At 42.6% G+C, this 20,366-nt stretch overlaps 1 protein-coding gene and 1 non-coding gene across 5 annotated transcripts in view; one reads left to right on the top strand and one right to left on the bottom strand.

Annotated features, from left to right (window-relative positions):
- TMEM117 (transmembrane protein 117) overlaps positions 1-20,366 on the bottom strand; it is a 603,664-nt gene that overhangs the window by 399,547 nt on the left and 183,751 nt on the right. The window lies entirely within an intron of this gene.
- LOC119924459 lies at positions 1,468-1,605 on the top strand. The gene has a single exon (XR_005449172.1). It is a non-coding gene; the product is annotated as a small nucleolar RNA SNORA7 (small nucleolar RNA).

The following is a 20,366-nucleotide window of genomic DNA, read 5'->3' as shown; positions in this document are numbered from 1 at the left end:
GTTAAGCACAAATATTGGTTAAGTTAAGGCTAGTGGTGTTTCCTATTTCATTACCCCTCACTGAGTCTTTCTGTTCCACACCAGCGTCAATTGTTCAGGACTCAACTGCTCAGTCCTGCTCAATCGAAATTTATTGAGCACTTACTATATGCACAACACTGTACTAGACACTTGGGAGAGTACAATTCAACAGAATTAGCAGACACATTGCCTGCCCTTAATGAGCTTAAAATATAATTCCTGTTTGTCTGCATGTGATGCTACTTAATGTGTGCCCTGGCTCAGTGGAAAGAGCAGGGGCTTTGGAGTCGGAGGTCATGGGTTCAAACCCTGGCTCTGCCAATTGTCAGCTGTGTGACTTTGGGCAAGTCACTTAACTTCTCTGGGCCTCAGTTATCTCATCTGTAAAATGGGGATTAAGACTGTGAGCCCCACGTGGGACAACCTGATGACCTTATATCTACCCCAGCACTTAAAACAGTGCTTAGCACATAGTAAGCGCTTACCAAATACCAACATTATGACTGAGCCCCACGTGGGACAACCTGATCAACTTTTATGCCCCCCAGTGCTTAGAACAGTGCTTTGTACATAGTAAGCATTTCAAAAATACCATCATTATTATTATTATTACCAATAGTGGGAATAAGATCATTTGAGAGCAGCATAAGTAACTTAACATATGTTATGTCAAGCAATAGTATTGCAGGGTCACTTTATTAAATATGTGAGACAATACAATAAAAGTGAATGACACACACAGCCTCCCCTCACGGAGTTTAAGTCCACCCTTTCCATCGTTTCTGTTTTAAATACATTCCTTAGTTTCTGTCTTTTTAGGTCACATTGATGTAACTGTCAACTTCTAACTCCCAAATATCTATGGTAATGAAGGACAGGAATAGAATGAATAAATTAATTTCAAAGTAATCCCAAAATTTGTTTTAACTTTCATTTTTGGCTTCATCGTCCAAACCGTAGAAGATCACTTAACAAGCTGAAAATGTATATTGAACTGAATTTCATTTACTCTCTTTTCCCTTGTAATCCTCTATGGCCAGAAAAGGAGCATGGTGAAAGGATAAGAGTATAGAATTGTGAGTCAGGTCTCCTATATTTTAAGCTGAGCACTACCACCTGTCTGCTATATGTTGCCAACTTGCACTTCCCAAGCGCTAAGTACAGTGCTCTGCACACAGTAAGTGTTCAATAAATACGACTGACTGAATGAATGAATGAATATGACCTTGGCCAAGTCATTTAACCGACTTGTACTATATGTTGCCGACTCACATTTCCCAAGCGTTTAGTACAGTGCTCTACACACAGTAAGCACTCAGTAAATACGACTGAATGAATGAATGAATTTAACTTCTCTCTGCCTCAGTTTCCTCAGCTGTAAAATGACAATTACTTTGCTGTTCTCTTTCAACAGACCGTGAGTTCCATGTGGGGTAAGGATCGTATCCCCTTTCAGGATCGCACCTGGAGTGTTTTCAGTACTCTACCAGTCTCGGCTACTGGAGGGAGAGTCGAGCAGAGGCCTACCCATTCCATTCCTAGCTTGGGCAGTGGCTAGCAAGTGGACGGCAATCGGCTACAAGTCAAAACACACCTGTGCTGGGCAGCAGCGGCACAGGAAAGAGTCGAGGGCAGACACTCAAGTTTACTGGGAGGAAGAAGGCAGTCGTAAATCACTTCTGTACATTTACCAAGAAAAATCTACGGCTACATTACCAAAATGATGGCAGATGGAGGAAGGGCATTCTGGGAGAGATGTGTCCTTGGCGTCGCTATGTGTCGGAGACGACTCGACGGCATAAGACAAGACAAGGACTGTTTCTGAGCTGATGACACTGTATCAGTCCTGGCACTTAGTAGAGTGCTTGACACATGGGTAATGCCAGTGTATAAAATCGAAGAAATAAGCACATCCAACAAACTGGATACACAGTTCTGGATAATCAAGAGATGACTTTATAATAATAATGATAGGAAAAATAATATAATAATGGTATTTAAGCATTTACTATGTTCCAAGCACTCTACTACTATCATCTCTACGCTGATGACACCCAAATCTACATCTCTGCCCCTGCTCTCTCTCCCACCCTCCAGGCTCGCATCTCCTCCTGCCTTCAGGACATCTCCATCTGGATATCTGCCCACCACCTAAAACTCAACATGTCCAAGACTGAACTCCTTGTCTTCCCTCCCAAACCCTGCCCCCTCCCTGACTTTCCCATCACTGTTGACGGCACTACCATCCTTCCCGTCTCACAAGCCCACAACCTTGGTGTCATCCTCGACTCTGCTCTCATCATCATCATCATCATCAATCGTATTTATTGAGCGCTTACTATGTGCAGAGCACTGTACTAAGCGCTTGGGAAGTACCCCTCACATCCAAGCCATCACCAAAACCTGCCGGTCTCAGCTCCGCGACATTGCCAAGATCCACCCTTTCCTCTCCATCCAAACCGCTACCCTGCTCATTCAAGCTCTCATCCTATCCTGTCTGGATTACTGTATCAGCCTCCTCTCTGATCTCCCATCCTCTTGTCTCTCCCCACTTCAATCCATACTTCACACAGCTGCCGGGATTGTCTTTGTCCAGAAACGCTCTGGGCATGTTACTCCCCTCCTCAAAAATCTCCAGTGGCTACCAATCAACCTACGCATCAGGCAGAAACTCCTCACCCTGGGCTTCAAGGCTGTCCATCACCTCGCCCCCTCCTACCTCACCTCCCTTCTCTCCTTCTCCAGCCCAGCCGGCACCCTCCACTCCTCTGCCGCTAATCTCCTCACTGTGCCTCGTTCTCACCTGTCCCGCCATCGACTCCCAGCCCATGTCATCCCCCTGGCCTGGAATGCCCTCCCTCTGCCCATCCGCCAAGCTAGCTCTCTTCCTCCCTTCCCTCAAGGCCCTACTGAGAGCTCACCTCCTCCAGGAGGCCTTCCCAGACTAAGCCCCCTCCTTACTCTCCCCCTCCTCCGCCTCTCCATCCCCCTGCCTTACCTCCTTCCCCTCCTCACAGCACCTGTATATATGTATGTATGTTTGTATGTATTTATTACTCTATTCATTTATTTATTCTATTTGTACATGCTTATTCTATTTATTTTATTAATATGTTTTCTTTTGTTCTCTGTCTCCCCCTTCTAGACTGTGAGCCCACTGTTGGGTAGGGACTGCCTCTATATGTCGCCAACTTGTACTTCCCAAGCGCTTAGTAGGGTGCTTTGCACACAGTAAGCACCTAATATGATTGAATGAATGAATGAATTAATACTAAGTGCTGGAGTAGATATGCTAGAATTAGATCAGACAGTCTATGTCCCATATTGGACTCAGTCTGAGGGACAGAGAAAAAAGGTACTTATTCCTCAGTACAGATGAGGAACTTGTGGCACAAATAATAATAATAATAATAATGATAATAATAATAATAATAATAATAATGACAGCATTTGTTAAGTGCTTACTATGTGCCAAGCATTGTTCTAAGTGCTGGGGTAGTTAAAAGATACTGAGGTTGTCCCACCAGGGGCTCACAGTCTTAATCCCCATTTTATAGATGAGGGAACTGAGGCACAGAGAAGTTTAGTGACTTGCCAAAGTCACACAGCTGACAAGTGGCGGAGTCGGAATTAGAACGCATAACCTCTGACTCCCAAGCCTGGGCTCTTTCCACTAAGCCACGCTGCTTTTCGCAATAAGTGACTTGCCGAAGGTTACTAGGTAGGCAAATTGGCTGGGTTGGAATTAGAACCCAAGTCTCCTGACTCTCAATGATGTGCTCTTCCCCCTAGGCCAAGTTAACAAAAATAATAGCAATGATAAGAATAACAATAGAGTTGTTAACCTAACCAGAAGTACTTCAGGTCAAAAACAGTGAGATTATATCCACGAGTGTGTAACCCTTACAAAGCTATCCTGAGTATCAAAAATCTCCCACTAGAATAATGAGCACCATTAGCCCAACCACTAATCAATGAGCTAATTTTGTAGGTGCCATTCATCAGTTGTCTGCTTTGTTATGCAGTGGATTTAAGCAACTGCCCTCTAACGCTGCACAAAATATTTCGTTTGAATGATCCAGAAGCTTAAAAGAAAGAAAAAAAAACTTTGCCAAAAGTGAAATTGTATGATATAGCCTCATGAAATTATTTAAACCAAAGACTACCTTAAAGAAGATCCGTTACTACTTTCAGATTCAGAGTTTTTCTCCAGAAATGCATCTCTACTGTAATTATGTGATATAGAAAAAGTACTGTGTTTAGACACTGTGTCAGTGTAAATGGAGGATGGGCCCAACATTCCAGGCTTCTTTTGATTTTTTAATGGTATTAATCATTTATTGAGCACTTATTGAGTGCAGAGCACTGTACTTATTTTGTGCAGAACACTACTTATTGTGTGCAAAGCACTTGGAAGAGCACGATATAACAATATAACAGAGAGTTTTAATCATGGCTCTGCGACTATCCTGTTGTTCCACCTTGGGAAAACCACTTAACTTCTCTGCACCTTAGTTCCTTGATCTGTCAAATGGGTATGAAATACTTGGTTTTTTTATGGTATTTGTTAAGTGCTTACCATGTGTCATTCATTTTTTCAATCGTATTTATTGAGCGCTTACTGTGCACAGAGGACTGTACTAAGCACTTGGGAAGTACAAGTTGGCAACATATAGAGACGGTCCCTACCCAACAATGGGCTCACAGTCAAGAAGGGGGAGACAGACAACAAAATAAAACATGTGGACAGGTGTCAAGTCGTCAGAACAAACAGAATTAAAGCTAAATGGAAAGAGCCCGGGCTTTGGAGTCAGAGGTCAGGGGTTCAAATCCCTGCTCTGCCAACTGTCAGCTGTGTGACCTCGGGCAAGTCACTTAACTTCTCTGTGCCTCAGTTCCCTCATCTGTAAAATGGGGATTAAGACTGTGAGCCCCACATGGGACAACCTGATCACCTTGTATCCCCTCAGCGCTTAGAACAGTGCTTTGCACATAGTAGGCGCTTAACAAATACCATCATTATTATTATTATTATTGGAGAAGCAGCGTGGCTCAGTGGAAAAGAGCCCGGGCTTTGGAGTCAAAGGTTGTGGGTTCAAATCCCGGCTCCTCCACTTGTCAGCTGTGTGACTTTGGGCAAGTCACTTCACTTCTCTGAGCCTCAGTTCCCTCATCTGTAAAATGGGGATGAAGACTGTGAGCCCCACGTGGGACAACCTCATGACCTTGTATCCCCCCCCCAGCGCTTAGAACAGTGCTTTGAACATAGTAAGCGCTTAATAAATGCCATCATCATTATTATTCCAGCGCTTAGAACAGTGCTTTGCACATAGTAAGCGCTTAACAAATGCCATCATTATTATTATTATTATTATTAAATGCACATCATTAACACACTGTTCTAAGCCCTGGGGTAGGTACAAGTTAATTAAGTCAGATGCAGCCCCTGTCCCACAAGGGACTCTCAGTCTAAGTAAGAGGGAGAACAGGTATCCCCACTTTACAGTTGAGGAAACTGAGGTACAGAGAAGTACAGTGACTTGACCAAGGTCACACAGCAAGCAGCTGACAGGGTCAGGATTAGGGCCCTGGTTCTTCTGAGTCCCAGGCCGGTGCTCTATGCAGTGAGAAGCAGCGTGGCTCAGTGGAAAGAGCACGGGCTTTGGAGTCAGAGGTCATGGGTTCAAATCACTTAACTTCTCTGTGCCTCATCTGTAAAATGGAGATTAAGACTGGGAGCCCCACATGGGACAACCTGATAATCTTGTATTTACCACAGTGCTTGGCACATAGTAAGCACTTAACAAATACCGTCATTATTATTACCTGGCATCTACCCCAGTGCCAGGCATATATTAAGTGCTTAACAAATACCATAAAAAAAGGAAGGCTCTGAAAAGTACAGCCACCCAGAGTGGATTGAATCCAGTTTCTTTAGTTGCTCTTATTTGTGAATAACTGACAAGTATGAAGTAGCATTTTGAACAAAGCAACACATAATGTTTTTGAGAACAATAGTCAGTGATGTTTGATGATGTATTAAGTGGTCACTATGAATTCAGATTTCTCCCATACAGTCCAGAGAATTACACTGTCATTAAAAACTCTGGAAAACTCTCTTCCCTGGAAATGGAGTTACTTAGTTTTCTCTATAGTATTTTGTAAGAGTTTACTATGGCCAGACGCTTTCCTATGTGCTAGGTTTAGATGCATTCATTCAATTGTATTTACTGAGCGCTTACTGTGTACAGAGCACTGTACTAAGCACTTGGGAGGTACAAGTTGGCAACATATAGAGACGGTCTCTACCCAACAGTGGGCTCACAGTAATCAGTTTGGATACAGCCCATGACCCACATGGGGCTCATAATCTTAATTCCCATTTGACAGATGTGGGAACTAAGGCAGACAAGCCAAGTCAAGTGTCTAAGCTCAATAATGAAAAAGTTGACCTTTGAGGAGCACTTTTTTTCCTTTGGTGGGGGCGGGGATGAATAGGTTTTAGCTTTTCCTTTAGTAAGCATCCATCCAGGTTCACAATTCCAGGTTCACAACTAAGATCAGCTGCTGTTACCTACACGGCTGCCTTCCTGCCTTAAATAGAAACAAAGGAACTGCTTCTTTGAGTCTCAGTGCAGCTATAACACACAGTAGGAATTATTCCCAGCAGAGTGGAACAGTCTCTCACAACAGCAGGCAAACACCAAATTGGGTGTGATTAATGAATGATCCACCAAATAGATATGGTCTAATTAAATAACAGTGGTTAATTACTAATTAGCATGTGATTTATGCAGCTATAAGCTCCTAAGACTTGTCGGATATAAAATGAGTTAAAAGCAAATCAAAGGCAAACCAGGTCTATGATCCATTTTTAAATTGGTTTAGGGATTTTATTAGCAGCCACCTTCCTAAAATGAAGAAACCATTTCACTGTCCAGTCTCTGGTCTTCATTACTGTTATGAAAGAATGTTGTTTTTGAATCACGAAGGACTACAATCACCAGCAGTCTTGATAAACAGTTTTGACATTGTTACAAAAAAACAGTTGCGAAAATCAAGTAATTTCTTTCTTCTCTACACGCATATTTAAAATCTATATAAATTTATATGAAAGTATGCACAATGAAAAATATGCATTGCAAATACTCTGGTAGATAGATATGCCTGGCCATTATCACAGCCACTTAGAAAGTTGGGGACCATCATCAAAATGCATACTCAAGGTTGTATAGACAGTCATTTGATCAGAGATCCAGAATCCAATAAAATAACATCACTTCTACTATCTAGCATTGGGAAGACAAAGATAAAAAGAAGATTCTTCTGGCTCCACTTTTAAAGGAATAGAAATTAGCTTGCATGATGATTTGAGGGAATAGAGTAGTTTAGTCAAATTTTGGCATATTACAGAAAAATACCATCTGTCTTCTAATTACCCTTAAAAAAGACTTTATATAACATATGGCTGCCAACTTTCATTATCCATTATTTATCATCTATACGGGAAAACGATTTCATTACATACTGCCGATTAGTGCATGGAAACTGTCTACATATAAAATTACAGATGGCAATCCTAGAACTCAAATGCTCTCACTATAGTGCTTTATTCTTTCCATTTTAGAGTTTGTTTAAATACAGCACTACGTTTTACCGATCCAGGGTTCGCAAACCAGCCGACATCACCGCAATGTTCTAGCTGATGACGTTTTTGCTCTACAGATCACAGGTATATGAAATTACAACCAGTTCTCTAGAAAAAGCCACCCATTTTCTGTAAAAAGCCCATTTTGCACTGTAATCAATGAATTCATTAATCAATGATCTTCACGTCCTCTAGACTGAAAGCGCATCGTGGGCAGGGAACTTGTCTACCAACTCTATTGTATTGTAGTCTCCCAGGTGCTTAGTACAGTGTTCTGCACACAGTAAGCGCTCCACCAAGCTAGCTCTCTTTTTCCCTTCAAAGCCCTACTGAGAGCTCACCTCCTCCAAGAGGCCTTCCCAGACTTTTCCTCTCCTCCTCCCCATCCCCCCGGCCCTACCTCCTTCCCCTCCCCAGAGCAGCTGTTTGTACAGATTTATTTTTTTTGTATGCTTGTACAGATTTATTACTCTATTTATTTTACATGTGCATATTTACTATTCTATTTATTGTCTTAATGATGTGCATCTAGCTTTAATTCTATTTGTTCTGACGACTTGACACCTGTCCACATGTTTTGTTTTGTTGTCTGTCTCCCCCTTCTAGACTGTGAGCCCGTTGTTGGGTAGGGACCGTCGCTATATGTTGCCGACTTGTACTTCCCAAACGCTTAGTACAGTGCTCTGCACACAATAAGAGCTCAATAAATACGATTGAATTAATGAAAATAAATACCTTCGATTGATTGATGAAGCACCTACGATATGCAAATCTTGTAATCACCAGAAGCAAAAAGACCCAGCTTCAGCACACGAGGAACAAATGATCTATAATGAATGTTCATCTTCCAAACCTCATTAAATAAGCCAATTAAATGTCATATCCTCCCCTCCCCTTCTTATTTCAAATGATAACAAATTTCCAGCCAACAGAAGAAATAATTCTGTAGCAGTGGAAAGGGCACACAGCTGGGAGTCAGAGGACCTGGGTTCTAATTCTGACTGTGCCACCTGCCAGCTGTGTGTCCTTAATGACCTTAATTTTTCCATGTCTAAGTGTGGTCATGTGCCAAACAGGGATTAAATACCTGTTTTTCCTCTTACTAAGACTGTGAGTGAGCCCTATGAAGGACAAGGACTATATCCAACCTGATTTTCTCGTATTTATTTCAGTGCTTAGAATAGTGCTTGGTATGCAATAAATGTTTAAGCAAATACTACCATTATTAGTAGTAGTCATGGTAATGGTGTTTATTGATTTCCAATTGGGTGCAATGTATTATGCTATGTAATGGCCACAGTGAACTGATACAATAAGTCGGTACTCAAAGCTGTTGAGGAAATAACAGGCAAAAGAGATGTCTTTTTGTTTGTGTGCAAAGCACTGTACTAAGCGCTCAGGAAAATGCAATAGGCTCTGGGCAACGAGGTAGCTGGTGGAGAAGCAGTGTAGCCTAGTGGGCTCAGGAGCCAAATGACATGCTTCTAATCCCAACACTGCCACGTGACTGCTGTGTGACCTTGGGCAGCGTGGCTCAGTGGAAAGAGCCCGGGCTTTGGAGTCAGAGATCATGGGTTCAAATCCCTGCTCCACCACTTGTCAGCCGTGTGACTCTGGGCAAGTCACTTAACTTCTCTGTCCCTCAGTTACCTCATCTGTAAAATGGGGATTAAGACTGCGAGCCCCCCGCGGGACAACCTGATCACCTTGTAACCTCCTCAGCGCTTAGAACAGTGCTTTGCACATAGTAAGCATTTAACAAATACCATTATTATTATTATTATTGGGCAAATCACTTAACTTCTCCATGTCTCAGTGTCCTGTGAGCTCTGTGGGGAACAGGGATTGGGCCCAATCAGATTCTTCTTTACCCCAGTTTTTAGTACTGTCTTGCCTTAATGCTGTTGAGTCATTCATTGTCATACTTATTGAGCGCTTACTGTGTGCAGAGCACTGTACTAAGAGTCACCCCCTCCCCATAGCGATGCCATGGACGCGTCTCTCCCAGAACGCCCCATCTCCATCTGCAATTGTTCCGGTAATGTATCCATAGAGTTTCCTTGCTGCAATCATCCGGTAATGAGTTTCCTTGGTAAAAATACAGAAGTGGTTTACCGTTGCCTCCTTCCGCAAAGTCAACTTGAGTCTCCACCCTCCACTCTCTCCCACACCATTGCTGACCAGCACAGGTGAGTTTTGACTCTTAGCAGGTTGCCCTTCCACTGGCTAACAACTACCCAAGATAGAAATGGAATGGGCAGGCCTCTGCTTGACTCTCCCTCCCAAAGTCAAGACTGGTAGAGTACTGGAAACTCTCCAGGTGCAAGCCCGTTATGGGGGGAGGGATTGTCGCTGTCTGTTGCCAAATTGTACTTTCCAAGTGCTTAGTACAGTGCTCTGCACACAGTAATAATAATAATAATAATAATAATAATAATGGCATTTGTTAAGCGCTTACTATGTTCAAAGCACTGTTCTAAGCACTGGAGAGGATACAAGGTGATCAGGTTGTCCCACGGGGGGCTCACAGTCTTAATCCCCATTTTACAGATGAGGGAACCGAGGCCCAGAGAAGTGAAGTGACTTGCCCAAAGTCACACAGCTGACAAGTGGCGGAGCCGGGATTTGAACCCATGACCTCTGACTCCAAAGCCGGGGCTCTTTCCACTGAGCCACGCTGCTTCTCAGCAAGAACTCAGTAAATACAACTAAATGAATGACCCTGAAAACTGCACATGGCACATTAATGCTTAACAAATGCCGCAATTATTATCATTAATATCATTATGCTGGACAATTAAAAGCATAGTACTGCAGGGGACAATCTCTGCCGGGAAGCCTTTTGGAAGGGGTTATTGATTGGGCATTGGTCTCTTTCAGTAGGAGTCATTTATAAAACTCATTGATAAATCATCTATAACCATTCAGTAGAATTATAAATTCAAAGTGTAGCTTTTTAAGCACATACACACTGCCCCCCCACTGCTCCCTCCCCAGCCCCAGTGGCAAGGAGTTTCTGTTTTATGAGGAAGTGGATGGGCAACCACTCAAGGCCCTACTGAGAGCTCACCTCCTCCAGGAGGCCTTCCCAGACTGAGCCCCTTCCTTCCTCTCCCCCTCGTCCCCCTCTCCATCCCCCCCATCTTACCTCCTTCCCTTCCCCACAGCACCTGTATATATGTATATATGTTTGTACATATTTATTACTCTATTTATTGTAACTTGTACATATCTATTCTATTTATTTTATTTTGTTAGTATGTTTGGTTTTGTTCTCTGTCTCCCCCTTTTAGACTGTGAGCCCACTGTTGGGTAGGGACTGTCTCTATATGTTGCCAACCTGTACTTCCCAAGCGCTTAGTACAGTACTCTGCACACAGTAAGTGCTCAATAAATACAACTGATTGATTGACTGAAAGTTCTTGAAGTTCTTCCAGTTCTGATTGCTGTCAATCCAGCCAACCTGTCTCCTTCACTGCTACCTCCCAGTTTTTCCTACCTATGCCACATTTTTTTAGGTGTCTTCTGTTCACCTAAATAGGTGTCTGTTGCCTATTGCAGATCATCACAGACTGGCTCTTTCCACCACATTGGACAGAGGCCGGAAACGACCGAATTATCTTGTACAGACCCTAGCGCTTAGCACAGTGTTTGGCACATAATGCAGTGTTTAACAAATACCATGATGATTATTTAGCTATCCCGCTGTCTTTCATGCCGATGTTTCTTGAGGGGAAATCGCTGTGCCCCAACAGGTATCCTTGCACTTTTAAAGGTTAACCAGGTTGGCGTCACGGCAAACACACAGAGAACATTCATTCATTCATTCATTCAATCGTATTTATTGAGCACTTACTGTGTGCAGGACACCATACTAAGCGCTTCGAAAGTACAATTCGGCAACAGAGGCAATCATTCATTCAATCGTATTTATGGAGCGCTTACTGTGTGCAGAGCACTGGACTAAGTGCTTGGAAAGTACAATTCGGCAACAGAGACAATCAATCATTCAATCGTATTTATTGAGCGCTTACTGTGTGCAGAGCACTGGACTAAGCACTTGGGAAGTACAAGTCAGCAACACACAGAGACGGTCCCTACCCAACCACGGGCTCACAGTCTAGAAGGGGGAGACAGACAAAGCAAAACATGTAGATAGGTGTCAAAATCGTCAGAACAAATAGAATTATAGCTATATGCACATCAATAACAAAATTAATAGAATGGTAAATATGTAAACATAGTAAATATGTTCAATCCCTATCCAACAACGGGCTCATAACCCCACATTTGAGACACACCATCCCCAGATACAGCGCTCAGTAATCAATCAATCAATCAATCAATCGTATTTATTGAGCACTTACTGTGTGCAGAGCACTGTACTAAGCGCTTGGGAAGTACAAGCTGGCAACATATAGAGACAGTCCCTACCCAACAGTGGGCTCACAGTCTAGAAGGGGGAGACAGACAACAAAACCAAACATACTAACAAAATCAAATAAATAGAATAGATAGGTACAAGTAAAATAAATAAATAGAGTAATAAATATGTACAAACATATATCCATATATATAGGTGCTGTGGGGAAGGGAAGGAGGTGAGATGCGGGGGATGAAGAGTGGGACGAGGCGGAGAGGAAGGAAGGGGCTCACTCTGGGCTCAGTAATCCCACCCCAGCCCAACTCCTGATGATAGGAGCAGGTTGGCCTAGTGGAAAAACAAAGACCTAAGCATCAGAGGACATGGATTCTTATCCTTGTTCCACCATGTGTCTTCTGTGTGACCTTGAGCAAATGACTTAACTTCTCTGCGCCTCAGTTCCCTCATCTGTAAAATGGGGACTGAATACCTGCTCTCTCTTCTACTGAGACTGTGAGCCCTGTGTGGGACAGGAACTGTGTCACGTCCTCCCCCGGGCCTGGAATGCCCTCCCTCTGCCCATCCGCCAAGTTAGCTCTCTTCCTCCTTTCAAGGCCCTATTGAGAGCTCACCTCCTCCAGGAGGCCTTCCCACACTGAGCCCCTTCCTTCCTCTCCCCCTCGTCCCCCTCTCCATCCCCCCCTTCTTACCTCCTTCCCTTCCCCACAGCACCTGTATATATGTATATATGTTTGTACATATTTATTACTCTATTTATTTATTTATTCTACTTGTACATATCTATTCTATTTATTTTATTTTGTTAGTATGTTTGGTTTTGTTCTCTGTCTTCCCCTTTTAGACTGTGAGCCCACTGTTGGGTAGGGACTGTCTCTGTATGTTGCCAATTTGTACTTCCCAAGCGCTTAGTACAGTGCTCTGCACATAGTAAGTGCTCAGTAAACACGATTGATGATGATGATGATGATGATGATGATTATCTTGTATCTGCTCCAGTGCTTAAAACAGCGCTTGATACATAGTAAGCACTTAACAAATATTGTTAGTAGTAGTGGTAATGAGGGTGGCAGGAAGAAAACATGAAATGAATTTGTTGATTCTGAATATCATTTAGCTCCAGGAAAACACAAGATCGTGTTAAATCCCAGCACAAATGTTTTGTACCAGTGCCCTCTGCCTGCCTTAACTAGTTTTTTCAACCATTTCATGAAATACTGGAAGGAGGAACCTGCTTTTTTCATGGAGAGAGACTGGAATTCTATTTGACAAATATATGAGCTTACTATTCCGAATCAAGCCTTTTGCTTTTATAATGATTGAGATTATCGCTTCAAGGATCATTTATTCTAGCGTTATTTCTTGATGAACTTACTATTATTGTAGAAAGATTAGGCGCAGATACAATAAGAATTGACAAAAACCACGAACCAAATCTTTCATTCCTGTTCGATGCCTATTTCTTCGTGACAAATCAAATTCTTCTCCTGTACTTTGTGGACTATCAAATTCTGCTCACGATCAACAAGGCCAATCTCATGGAAGAAAGATTCTTTCCCTGTTGCATTCTCCCAACAGTGCTCAGCGCCTAGAACAGTGCTTTGCACATTAGTGCTTAATAAATGCCATTATCATTATTATCATTATTATTATTATTATTATTATCTGAAATCCCAGTGTTTGATAGACCTTGCTGGTTAAGGAGATATCTAATTTCTCTAAGCTAGGAAACTTAGCCTTTTCAGACTTCTCTTTGCCATATAAAATCCCCAGAGTGCAGCTAATAAGAGAAACCACCAGGTTTTGTGCATTTCACAGACTACAATAGGTGATTTACCTTGAGCTTAATTAAATTGCTTTATTTTCACCTGCTTATTTCAATATTTCCCAGAACAGACACATTACTCTAAATCATGTTGTAAGGGAAAGATCAGAGTAATGGGAAAGAAGGACACTGGAGCGAAAAGAAAAGTACTAAGATGAAAGCCCCAAATTAAGGAAAAGAAAAGCAGTAGCATATAAGAAAGGTGGAAAAGGAGTCCTAGTTCCTTGATATAACAGGACATTAGTTGCAAAGTGCAGCAAACTGACAGGAACTGAAATATGTGTGCATATATAGATAGATAGATAGATAGATAGATGATAATATAGTAGTGTGTATATATATATATATATATATTTCAGTTCCAAATGCTACAGTTTGTCAGTTTTCTGACAGATATTTCTCTATACCATAGTATATAGTATAATTACTACACTTCACTCAAGCACCAAACTACTCACTAATAATAATAATAATATAATTACTATATTATACTATATACTATGGTATAGAGAAATATCTGTCAGAAAACTGACAAACTGTAGCATTTGGAACTGAAATATATATATATATATATATATATATATACTATATACTATGGTATAGAGAAATATCTGTCAGAAAACTGGTGGAAACGGTAGCATTTGGAACTGAAATATATATATATATGTGCATATATGTATATATATATATATATAAAATACTATATACTCATATATATATTTTACTATATAATCTGGTTTAATGGGTAGAGCCCAGGGCTAGGAATCAAAAGGTTATGGGTTCTAATCCCAGCTCTGCCACATGTCTGCTGTGTGACCTTGGGCAAGTCACTTAACTTCTCTGGGCCCCAGTTACCTCATCTGTAAAATGGGGATTAAGACTGTGAGCCTCATGTGGAACGGGGACTGTGTCCAACCCAATTTGCTTGTATCCACCCCAGTGCTTAGTATGGTGCCTGGAACATAGTAAGCGCTTAACAATTTCCATAATCATTTTTAGGAAGCAGCATGGCTCAGTGGAAAGAGCACGGGCTTAGGAGTCAGTGGTCATGGGTTCTAATCCTGGCTCTGTCATTTGTCAGCTGTGTGACTTTGGACAAGTCACTTCACTTCTCTGTGCCTCAGTTACCTCATTTGTAAAATGGGGATTAATCAATCAATCAATCAATCGTATTTATTGAGCACTTACTTTGTACAGAGCACTGTACTAAGCGCCTGGGAAGTACAAGTTGGCAGATTAAGACTGTGAGCCCCACGTGGGACAACCTGATTACCTTGTATCTACCCTAGAGCTTAGAACAGTGTTTGGTACATAGTAAGTGCTTAACAAATACCATCATTATTATTATCATGATACTATACTACCATATTATGTATATAGCACCATCATCCCCCTTTTAGACTGCGAGCCCACTATTGGGTAGGGACTGTATATGTTGCCAACTTGTACTTCCCAAGCGCTTAGTACAGTACTCTGCACACAGTAAGTGCTCAATAAATACGATTGATTGATTGATTGATCACACAAAAGAAAATCAAAATTAACTGAAATATTTTGAAAATAAGAGGAATATTTTTCTGTACTACATGTGACCAAATGCAAGTTGATTCATTTCTTTGCTTGCAGTATATACTAAGGATCAGGAAAGTGAACATTTGTTTTCAGTTTTCCCTCAAGACCCTGCTGTAAAGGAACCTCACACCTAAAAGACCAAGAAAAAGAAGGGCACATAGACAGATGATCTCATTGGTTTTCCATGGTTAGCTCAACATCACTGCTATCAGAGTCTGAATGGGCAATTTATATAGAGCACATTATATGGAATCCACTATACTGGATTGAATTAGAATAAAAACCTTTAGCTCACAAAGTTCTTACCAGCCCACCAAATTAAGCCATCAATTTCCACACTAATTTGTGTTGTCTTCATCAATCAATCAAGCAAGCAGGAGGGGATGAAGGAGAGAATTGGAGGAGAGGAAGTGGAGATGGAAGGTGTAAACAAATCTCTCAAGACATTTTTGGAGAGAAATGTTAGGAGGGAGATGGGGAAATAACTGAAAGGAGCTGTGAGGTCAAGGAAGGGTTTTTTTTTTAGGATGGGGAGACATAAATATTGGTTGAAAGCAGTGGAGAAAAAGCTACTAGAGTGTAAGTTTGTTTTAGGCAGCGAACATGTCCACCAACTCTGTTGCATTGCACTCTCCCAAGTTCATAGTTCAGTGCTCTGACCACAGTAAGTGCTAAATAAATACAATTGATTGATTCATAAGGCTGTGAAGGTGGAGAGAGTAGTGGTCTCGCAGATATGAAGGAGGAGGAAGTTTTAGGCCAGAGGGAGCACGTGGGCGAGAGGTCGGTCAGAAGCAGCATGGCCTAGTGGCCAGAGCAAGGGCTTGGGATTCAGAGATCATGGGTTCTAATCCTGCCTCTGCCGCTTGTCTGCTTGTGTGACCTTGGGCAAGTCACTTCACTTCTCTGTGCCTCAGTTACCTCACCTGTAAAATGGGGATTGATACTGTGAGCTCCATGGGGGACAACCTGTTTACCTTGTATTTCCCCCTTCTCCCCCTTCTAGACTGTGAGCCCACTGTTGGGTAGGGACCGTCTCTATATGTTGCCAACTTGTACTTCCCAAGCGCTTAGTACAGTACTCTGCAAACAGTAAGCACTCAATAAATACAATTGATTGATTGATTGATTGATTGTATTTATCCCAGCACTTAGAACAGTGTTTGGCACATAGTAGGTGCTTAACAAATGCCATCGTTATCATTATTATTATTAAGTGAGCAGTTTGGTGCTTGAGTGAAGTGCAGTGAGTGAGCTGGATTTTAGTAGGAAAGTGTGAGGTAAGATAAGAGGGAGGGAGCCGATTAAGTGCTGTAAAGCCGATGGTAAGGAGTTTCTGTTTGATGAAGAGGTGGCTGGGCCACCACTGGAGGTTCTTAAGGAGAGGGGAGATTGGTACTGAATATTCTTTTATTTTTTTAGAAAAATGATCCAGGCAGCATTCATTCATTCATTCAATCATATTTATTGAGCGCTTACTGTGTGCAGAGCACTGTACTAAGCGCTTGGGAAGTACAAGTTTGGCAACACATAGAGACGGTTCCTACCCAACAGCGGGCTCACAATCTAGAAGGGGGAGACAGACAACAAAACAAAACATATTAACAAAATCAAATAAATAGAATACTAAATATGAACAAGTAAAATAGAGTAATAAATATGTACAAACATATATACAGGTGCTGTGGTGAGGGGATACAAAGTAACCAGATTGGACACAGTCCCTATCCCACATGGGGCTCACACTCCAAATCCCCATTCTACAGGGGAAGCAACTGAGGCCCAGGGAAGTGAAGTGACTTGCTCAAGGTCACACAGAGGATGTGTGGCAGAGCCGGGATTAGAACCCAGGTCCTTCTGACTCCAGGACTGTGGTCCATCCACTATGCACACTGCTTCTCATCTCTCATACCTATGGACTTCTAGGGGAGCGACAGTTTGCAGGGAGGTCTGAAAGAGGCTGAAGGTTGTTGTGAGGGTACAACCAACAGGATTTGGTGATGGATTGATTTTGATTGATTATGTGAGCTGAATGAGAGAGATGAGTCGAGGATAATGCCAAGTATGGACTTGTGAGACAGGGAGCATGGTGGTGGTGTCCACAGTGATGACAAATAGACGGGGAGGACAGGGATTTGGTGGGAAGATGAGGAGCTCTGTTTTAGATACACAAGCTAAAGGGGAATTAATGCTGTTATGACACACTTACTTTTCCAGCTAACTTCCAGCTTCTTCTGTAGTGAATAGTCCTGAAAAGTTCCCAAGATGGCAGTAACTCCATGAAAACAGGTGGAGTGATGTTTGCCATGGGGATCACCTAATTTAGAAATCCCCTTTCCCTACGGTCTTACATAGACTCCAGCAATCATTTAACTTGGGTTATTGGCTGCCCAACTGGATGAATATGGGAAATAGTGGGACTTCCTCAAACACCCAGATGAAAACCAATACAGCACTTCCTGAAGCCCAGTTTTGTTCTGAATCCCTCAAATGGGCCTGATTTCAGTAGTGACTCTAGGTCACTTGACTTCTATGTGGCTCATAGGTAAAGTGGGGATTCAATGCCTGTTTCTGTTGGGGGGGGTTATGGTATTTGTCAAGCGCTTATTATGTGCCAGGCACTGTGATAAGATGGGAGCTAATCAGGTTGGAGACAGTTCATGTCCCACACAGGACTCACACTTTTAATCCTTATTTTACAGATGAGGGAATTGAGGCCCAGAGAGGTTAAGTGACTTGCCAAAGGTCACACAAGAGACGGGATTAGAACTGTGCTTTTTCCACTAAGCCAGGCTGCTTAGACCGTGAGCTCCAGGTGGGATAGGGACTCTGTCTAACCTGATTATCATAAATCTACCACAGCACTTAGTACAGTGCTTACTACATAGTAAAGACCTAACAAATATCACAATTACAATTAATCCCCCTTTTGTGTGGCCCAGAAGACCCCCTTATTGACTACATCCAGGGAGGAGAACCCAGTGTTTACTTTACTGCCATTATCCATCTGATGAAGTGCTGGAATGACCCTTAGATGCATTCTAAACTGTCATTAATGAAAAAGCAAATGGATCACAGATTGTCACCCAGGCCCTCTAGAATGTTGACTGCCTATATCCTGGAGAATTAAGACATGACAACAATGAATGTTAATCCAAGCATTTATCCTACCCCACTCTGATTACTGTATCAGCCTCCGTGCTGGACTCCCTGCCTCCTGTCTCTCCCCAGTCCAGTCCATACTTCACTCTGCTGCCCAGGTCATTTTTCTACAAATACGTTCAGGCCATGTTTCCCCACTCCTCAAGAAACTTCAGCGGTTGTCCATCTACCTCCACATCAAACAAAAACTCCTCACCATTGACTTTAAAGCACTCAAACACCTTGTCCCTCCTACCTCACCTCTCTAGTCTCCTATTCATTCATTCATTCAATTGTATTTATTGAGCGCTTACCGTGTGCAGAGCACTGCACTAAGCACTTGGGAAGTACAAACTGGAAACATATAGAGACGGTCCCTACCCAACAGCGGGTTCACAGTCTAGAAGGGGGAGACAGACAACAAAACAAAATGCATTAACAAAATAAAATAAATAGAATAGTAAATCTGTCCAAGTAAAATAGAGTAATCAATCTGTACAACCCAGCCTGCAAACTTCACTCCTCTAATGCTAAACTTTTCACTGTACCTCAATTACATCTATTTCTCCACTAACCTCTTGCCCACCTTCTGCCTCTGGCCTGGAATGCCTTCCCTCTTCATAACCATCAGACAATCTCTCTCTCCAGCTTCAAAGCCTTATTGAAGGCACCTCTCTTCCAAGAGGCCTTTCTGGACTATGCCCTCCTTTCTTCTTCTCCCACTCCCTTCTGCCTCTCCCTGACTTGCTCCCTTTATTCATCCCCCCCTTCCCAGCCCCACAGCACTTATTCTAATTTTATTTATTTATATTAATGTCTGGCTCTCCGTCTAGACTGTAAACTCGTTGTGGGCAGGTAATGTGTCTGTTATATTGATTCTCCCAAGCACTTAGTACAGTGCTCTGCACACTGTAAGCACTCTGATTGTATTCATTCATTCAATCGTATTTATTCAGTGCTTACTGTGTGTAGAGCACTGTACTAAGCGCTTGGGAAGTACAAGTTGGCAACATATAGAGATGGTCCCTACCCAACAGTGGGCTCACAGTCTAGAAGGGGGAGACAGAGAACAAAACAAAACATATTAATAAAATAAAATAAATAGAATAAATATGTACAAGTAAAATAAATAAATAAATGGAGTAATAAATCCATACAAACATATATACATATATACAGGTGCTGTGGGGAGGGGAAGGAGGTAAGGTGGGGGAGATGGGGAGGGGGAGGAGGGGGAGAGGAAGGAGGGGGCTCAGTCTGCGAAGGCCTCCTGGAGGAGGTGAGCTCTCAGTAGGACTTTGAAGGGAGGAAGAGAGCTAGCTTGGTGGATGTGTGGAGGGAGGGCATTCCAGGCCAGGGGGAGGACGTGGGCCGGAGGTCGATGGCGGGACAGGTGAGAACGAGGCACGGTGAGGAGATTAGCGGCAGAGGAGCGGAGGGTGCGGGCTGGGCTGGAGAAGGAGAGAAGGGAGGTGAGGTAGGAGGGGGCGAGGTGATGGAGAGTCTTGAAGCCCAGGGTGAGGAGCTTTTGCCTGATACCAACCTGCCTGATACCTGTACCAATTAACTCTGTCAGAACTTTCCTGCCAAATGTGACCAACCCACAGGTGCCTATAGAAGGTATGGCCACTAGGCCAGCCTTTGGACTACCAGCAATGCTAGCAGGAAATCCATTAAACAACAGGTGGAAGCAAAATTCATTGAAAGAACCGAGCTCTCAATCAGGATCGAAAAGGTGGCAGGCAGATACAGAGCCCTAACCAAGCTAGCTCTCTTCC

Source organism: Tachyglossus aculeatus, chromosome 2 (genome assembly GCF_015852505.1).
Source record: "Tachyglossus aculeatus isolate mTacAcu1 chromosome 2, mTacAcu1.pri, whole genome shotgun sequence".
Classification (NCBI taxonomy): Eukaryota; Metazoa; Chordata; class Mammalia; order Monotremata; family Tachyglossidae; genus Tachyglossus; species Tachyglossus aculeatus.
Note: the sequence above shows the minus strand (reverse complement) of the source record. Positions and strands in the feature narration are given on the sequence as shown.